This window comes from Anas acuta, chromosome 28, assembly GCF_963932015.1.
Source record: "Anas acuta chromosome 28, bAnaAcu1.1, whole genome shotgun sequence".
Lineage (NCBI taxonomy): Eukaryota > Metazoa > Chordata > Aves > Anseriformes > Anatidae > Anas > Anas acuta.
Window position 1 is genome coordinate 1304760 of NC_089006.1, and position 6463 is coordinate 1311222.

Genomic DNA, 6463 nt, shown 5'->3' on the forward strand with positions numbered 1-6463 from the left:
TTTAAAGAGATGAAGAGATGCCTTTAAAGACTCTGGTTTGGAGTGGGAAGGAAGAAGGAAGGCGCAGCCCAAGCCAGTGATGTCACTGGTCAGACATGTGGCTCAAACAGAAAACAGGGGGATAAAACACGGAGTACGAGCTAGGCAAAGCACAAATCTGCAGTTTCTCCAAACACGAGGAATTCTGCCCAAATTAGCCCCCAGTTTTTGCTGTTTCACATCCCTACGGAGTGATTCCTCCGATTAGCTACCCTGAAATCCTTTAGGTAGCGGGGACAGCTACTCGGATTTGGCAGAAGAGCCAGGCTTATCTGCCACAGCACAGGCGGTGATTCCTTTTTTCCTACATGAAGAAAGGAGCAGCACTGCTGTCACGATGCGTGACACCGGCGCGGGGATCAGAGGCTGCTGAGAGGAGGACGACGGTGACACGGCAGCGCGTGACGTCCCAGCCACCGCAGCAGACCCTGGCCTACTTCCCCTTGGAAACGAGAAAAGGAAAACCTTCTCCTTTTTAAATAATGGAGATAAAAATTGCTCTCTTAAAATAGGCACCCCCGTAATCCCGGGACAATCCTATTGACTAAACCAAGGCACCCAAACCTGCCCCAGGTCTGCTACGCTGTTTAAATAGTAATTGGACTAGAATAATCATTAATGAGATAAGCAGAACTTTATTTGCATAGCTATTTGAATAAATTCTTAAGTAAGAGTTAAGCTAAAACCGATGTCAAACATTTTGTTGGCCTGCAACAATTCATGTTGACATTAAACCACGCTTCCACAATCCGAAGTCATCCTGCAGGAGAAGAAAATAAAAAAAATAAAAACAAGTTCGCTTTAAACATCTTTTCTGCAAATAAAGCTTAAACACCTTAAAAGCGAGATGGACATTTTCACTCTCAGTAGCTGATAAAATAATCACGGGAACCATTTTTACCGTGGAATATTTCTTTTGTTAGCGGCAGGAAGTTTTGCCACCCCCATTATTTGCTCATCTATTGCTCAAAGCTCAGGCGTGGCAGGGGGAAAACAAAAAGAGATCAAAAATGAGCAGCGCCCGAGCACAATTTGCTGCATCCACATGAAGCCAAGATAGCTGCATTACTTGGGCCGGCGACTCTCCAACCATCTGGCCAAGTTTAGAAGACAAATAAAGAGAGGTAAAAAAGGTAAAATCTGCATCAAGAGACCCACTTTGTCTTTTGAGATAAATTAACTGGATGAATTAACCAAAGCTCCGTGTTGCTAGCTTAGCGTGCCTCTAATTTTGCTCACTATTCCTGCCTGGTTGTCCTTTGCAAGAAGCTGCTGGGATCTTCAAATTATTTTCTACGTCTGATTCAGGGAAACCTGGGGGAGCTCGGTGCCAGCCCAGCTGCTTGGCTCTGCCCTACAGCAGAACAAACAGTCCCTGACTCAGAGGGATTTTGAGAAGACGTTTCAAACGCAATCCCTCTGCTGGCCATTTAGTCAGCATCCAGCAGTGTAAGGCAATTTGGGTATTTTTCTACGGCTGGATGTCTCGTGAGCATCAGACTTTCTTTTCAGATGGGTCTGATGCTACCTGAATATGTCCAAAAATCAGTACCTGACGTCTCGACGTCGACAATCAGCACTGGAACGGAGCTGCTGTTACAGCTTTTGATGTAACGAGAGGTTTCGACAATAAAAATAGAGCTTGGTGTATTTCTGTACGTACTTTACATGTTGAATGTGAACACAATTTACAGCCCACAGAGCAGATTTTTCAAACAAACCCACTGCATTCACTCTGTAAGACGTTACCTTCAGCTTTCTTCACCTGTCTGAGTAGCAACAGTCCTGCAATGAAAGAATATTCCACCCCCAGTAATTACACAAATTTTGAATTCTTAGAGTAAAATATTATGTTAAAATAACAACATAATTCTCACATTATATTTTTGATTTCTTAATTCATTAAGTCAAATCTATCACTAAAGAAAATGGCAAAAGCATAAAAAAAGGCATTTGTATTCCTCTAAGGCCAATTAAGGGATGTGCTTAAGGAGGAGACAACACTCTCGGCTTATTTAGTTGAAAGAAAAATCATCGCTGACATCGTCACAAAAGCATTTCCAAGGAAACCGGACAAATAATTAAATGATAAGTACTTCCCAGACACCGAATCGTTTAAAATCTAAACAAGGCCAGAAAACAATAGGATGCAATTAAATATCGATGCTTTCAGTTTGCAGCTAAAACACCAAAATCTTTTTTTTTTTTTTTGGACAAAGCATCGTAGGGACGTGGACTACCTGCTCTAAGCACTCTGCAGGATGCGACCCTGAGCATTTCCAACAGCAAAATTAAATTTAAAACGGGACCTCGGGTGGTAATTAAGTGCATGCTTAGCAGGCAACACGCGAGGAGCTCACCTGACGAAGGAAAGGGGAGTTGCTTAATTGGAAGCGAAAGGCAGGGTTTAGTCCTTTATCCATTTTGCTATAAATAGGGAGGTGACAGTTCGGGCTCTGTTTTGTTTAGCTCTGTTTTAGCTCCGGCACTCTGGAAATAGCACCTAATCCCAGCTGCTGTTCTTGTGAGATTAACGGGACCAGAGGCTGTTCCGGGTGCTCCAACATTACCGAACCAGAACTGGCGTGATTAAAAAGGAGCATTACCTAATTCTCAGCAGAACTAGGTAACTTCCTTGTCCTTTGAGCCTGGAAGCACACTTTTGGGACTTACCGAGCTCTCCCACCCTGCACAGCCGTCAGCACCAGAGCACAGACAGCTCTGAAAGCCCCTGGCAGAGGGCGTGCAGTGCTGAAATGCTTCTGTCTTACAGAGCGAGCTGCTCGCCTGGGTTTGAAATCAGCCTCGCAGCAAATGCATGAAGCTACTTTAACAGGAATTGGAGAAAAAATGTGCAATTTTGGGCAGAAGGAGGAGAAGGGCCAGTGGTGGGAGAGGAAGAGATGGGAACCAGGGGAAAAGAAGAGAGGGGGTGACAAAACCTCTCAAAACACATGATTTGCAGAAGTGTCTGAGTGGTTGACACGAAGGGAAAAAAGGCTCCGATGCCATCTTTAGGTGTCCCAAATAAAAACCTACAATGTCAGAACTTTCCCACCACCCGGCTTTCGTGAGCAGATTCCTTTTTTCCAGACCTCTCTCCTTGGCAAGACAGATTTCACTACAGGACCTAGCAGTTTTAAAGGCAGGTGAGTCATGTCCCAAGAGATGTAGGGCTTATGACCAAGAAGCTGCTGAGTTTTGTAGGGCCAGGACAGCGCCACGGCAGCCCCGCTCCAGCCCCTCTTTCCCAGCCCTTACCTCTCCTCCGCTCCGCAGGCGCCCTCTGTCTGAGTGCTGTAGGAATTCAAGCACAGTCAAAATCATTTCAAAACGCCCTGATCTTCCGTAGTTTTCTCCAGCAGTTGCATTTTGGGGCTATTTATGCTTAATTAGTTATTTAATCTAAGCTGCTGCCAGCTCCCACTTAAACTCCAGGGCTTTAATTAAAGCTGATAGCGAAATAATACTGAAATAGGGTGTCAGTGCTTTTCTATTTTTTTTTTTTTTACAGAACAAAACAAATTAAAGAAACGTTTTACAACTCAAATCTAAGTGTTTCAAATAAATAAATAAATAAATAAATACATTTATGTAGCCACTGGATTTGTGAAAACACCTTGGAAAGCACCCAAAATTTCTGTGAATCAGCTGGTAGATGGATCACCTTAGGACTCCGAAAAGCAGACTTGTTCCTCTTACTAATATACCTAATTAATTCAGATAGAAAAAATAAAGCCATTTTTCAAGTGATGACACAATTCACGATCTCCTGTTATTACTTCAAGAGGTGTTGGTTAAGCAGCCCTTTCCCCTCGCTCACCTCGCATGTTTGGTCTGGTCCCGTGGCGTTCTCTTATCTGTTAGGTTAAAAACAGAGGCACAATCCTTGTAACGTTCCAACTTCCCTGCATGCTTCACATCCCAGATATGACTAGGAATGCCAAATGTTTTGCTTATAATTTCGTTTCAGCTGTAACAGCTGAAACAGCTCCATCACTTAAGCTCGTGGTGGCTACGAGCAGGTGGGACGTGCACCAACGCAGCACGGAGCTGAGCCTCTGAGCACAGCTCTACCAGGGTGACACAGCAAAGGAAAACACTCTCAGCTGTCCTCTCACTGCTTATAGACAACATACCTGGGCCGTTCAGTTGCTCAGACTCTTCATCCTACACAGGAGAGAGAATTCAGTTTAGAAGCAGTCAGAAAAAAAGCAAGTTTTTGCTTTTTTTACAAGTCTTAGGAAGCCCACTTTTGGAATTTCATTTGTGCTTCTCATATGCCCCACAAACAAATGTTTCCCTACTGCAGGTAGAGGAGATAGGGGCCAGTTTATAGCTGCTCTTCCTTTGCTCCCTTTTGGGATACAAAGGTTTTGTTGTTGTTTTCTTTAAAACTGTTCCTGACGCTTGCCTCATCTCCACAAAAAAGGGCACAAGCTCCCATCATTTTTACAATTAATGTCTCCAGGGCTTCCTTCCCTTCCTCTGACTATTTTTCATGTCACAGCAGCACAGCTGTATGCTTCAGAGGACCCGTAATCTCATCAGAGCCCTCCCAGAATTTGTCAAGGCACTGACATATTTACCCAGAAGTTGGTGACATTTAAGTAGTTGGAGATCTCGCCAGAAAGTCTCTCGATCTCACTTGGAAAAGAAAGCAAAATGCAAATAGCTGCGTTACTCGACAGAACCATTCTCAGGTACAAAGCTGATAAAGGCATCGATTCGTCACAGAACTTTAGGCACCAGAAATTGGGAAGATTTATTAATTGCGGGTGAAATTCGCTCTGCCCTTCTCAACCACAAAGCCACATCGGTTTAGCTCAGCTGTAGATCATTTTTAACCCGATGCAAGATAATCCTCATCCTTACTTTTTGTATTCTTCTCTCCTTATTGCCCAATCTAGGAAGAAAAAGGAATGACACGTTACTTTTGCTACCCAAACTAAAAAGTGAAGCTCCCTTTCCCAAACGCAGCAGGAATCGCCACCGTTTCCTACCCATGGTGGAACCAGATGGCGCAGAAGGATGGGGACAGGTTATCCCACCCATAGCTTCCTGGATTTTTCTTTCATTTCAGTGCATTTGGCTACGAATGGCTCATGTGTTTGGCTGCAAGGTGTCACGTACAGCGAGGGCTACTCCAAAAGCAGGGTGTGAGGCAGTCAGACCCCCTGTGCAAACCCCACTGACTTCATTTTCTCCCCCCTTATTTTCCTCTCATGTTTGTGTATTAAAAGATTGTTAATAACAAACGTTTTCTCTTCAGTTCAGCGCCTAATTTATGAAATCTTAACGATAAAGATTTGCCTTTTGGGAGATGCTGAGGCACACCGTGGACAATTTACCTTTTGTTTTATATCGCAGTCTGGAGTTCTGCGGAAGAGAAAACAGAATGAAAGCAGCACTGAGCACAAACACAGAAACATTAACAGTGAAATCTACGTCTAATAAAAAACCCAAAGGTGTTAAACTGATGCGTGTGCAATTCCAAAAAGCTGTGCTACACCAAGCTGCCCACCAACACAGAGAAGTCAAACACGTACCGCGTTTTTAAGCTTCCTATTCTCTGTCCTCAAAGCATCAATTTCCTGGACCTGGGATAGGAAACAAACATCATGTTTTGAGCACTGAGATCAGTATCAGCGTGGTACATCCTTAACGTCAGCTTTCTGTAGGGCTGAACAAGCGTCTTTGACTTTAGAACATCTATAACTGCCTTTTAGTCTTTATGATGCAGGCTGTTCTGGAAAACAACACGAAATCGATGCCAAACCAATATAATTTCTTTAAATTAACAAACATTCTGCTTGCACCGCTTGTGTTTCTGCTGTTGCAATGCTTACGACGTTCCAGATGCAGACAAGAATGCAAAAACACCCAATTCTTCCAGAATTAAGGGTGGCTTTTCTCTAAATGCAACACACCCTGCGATGTGCCAGCTCCCTCTCTGCAGAAACGACAGCGGCCACGAGGTGCACAACCTGCACACTGCAGAGGGACGGTATTACGCTCGCTAAATCCCACTCACACACTTTTATGTGTTTATAAGCCAAACTTCCTCAACTCACTAGACTGCGGAGATTGTCCCTGGACTCGCAAAAGGCACCACAACTGCTTTTTGCCTGCAGGAATTGGGATTTTTAAATCGCACCCCGTTCACTCACTAGAAAGGTAAAAGAGCACAGCTTGCAAGGAGAGAAAAATATTCTGCTTAACGCAGCCGGGAGAAACGCGACGCTTTTGAGCAGCTCGGTCACGCTGCTGCATGAGCAAACTTCGCGTCTCGTCCCCGTCCCCAAGCCTCAACAGCCAGCCTGTCACTAATGCGTTGTGACCGTCCCCAAGAGTGCTTTCGGAACTGTTACTCACGGACTGACTGCTGTCTAGAAAGGAGCAGATTTCATGGACAAGCCTCTTC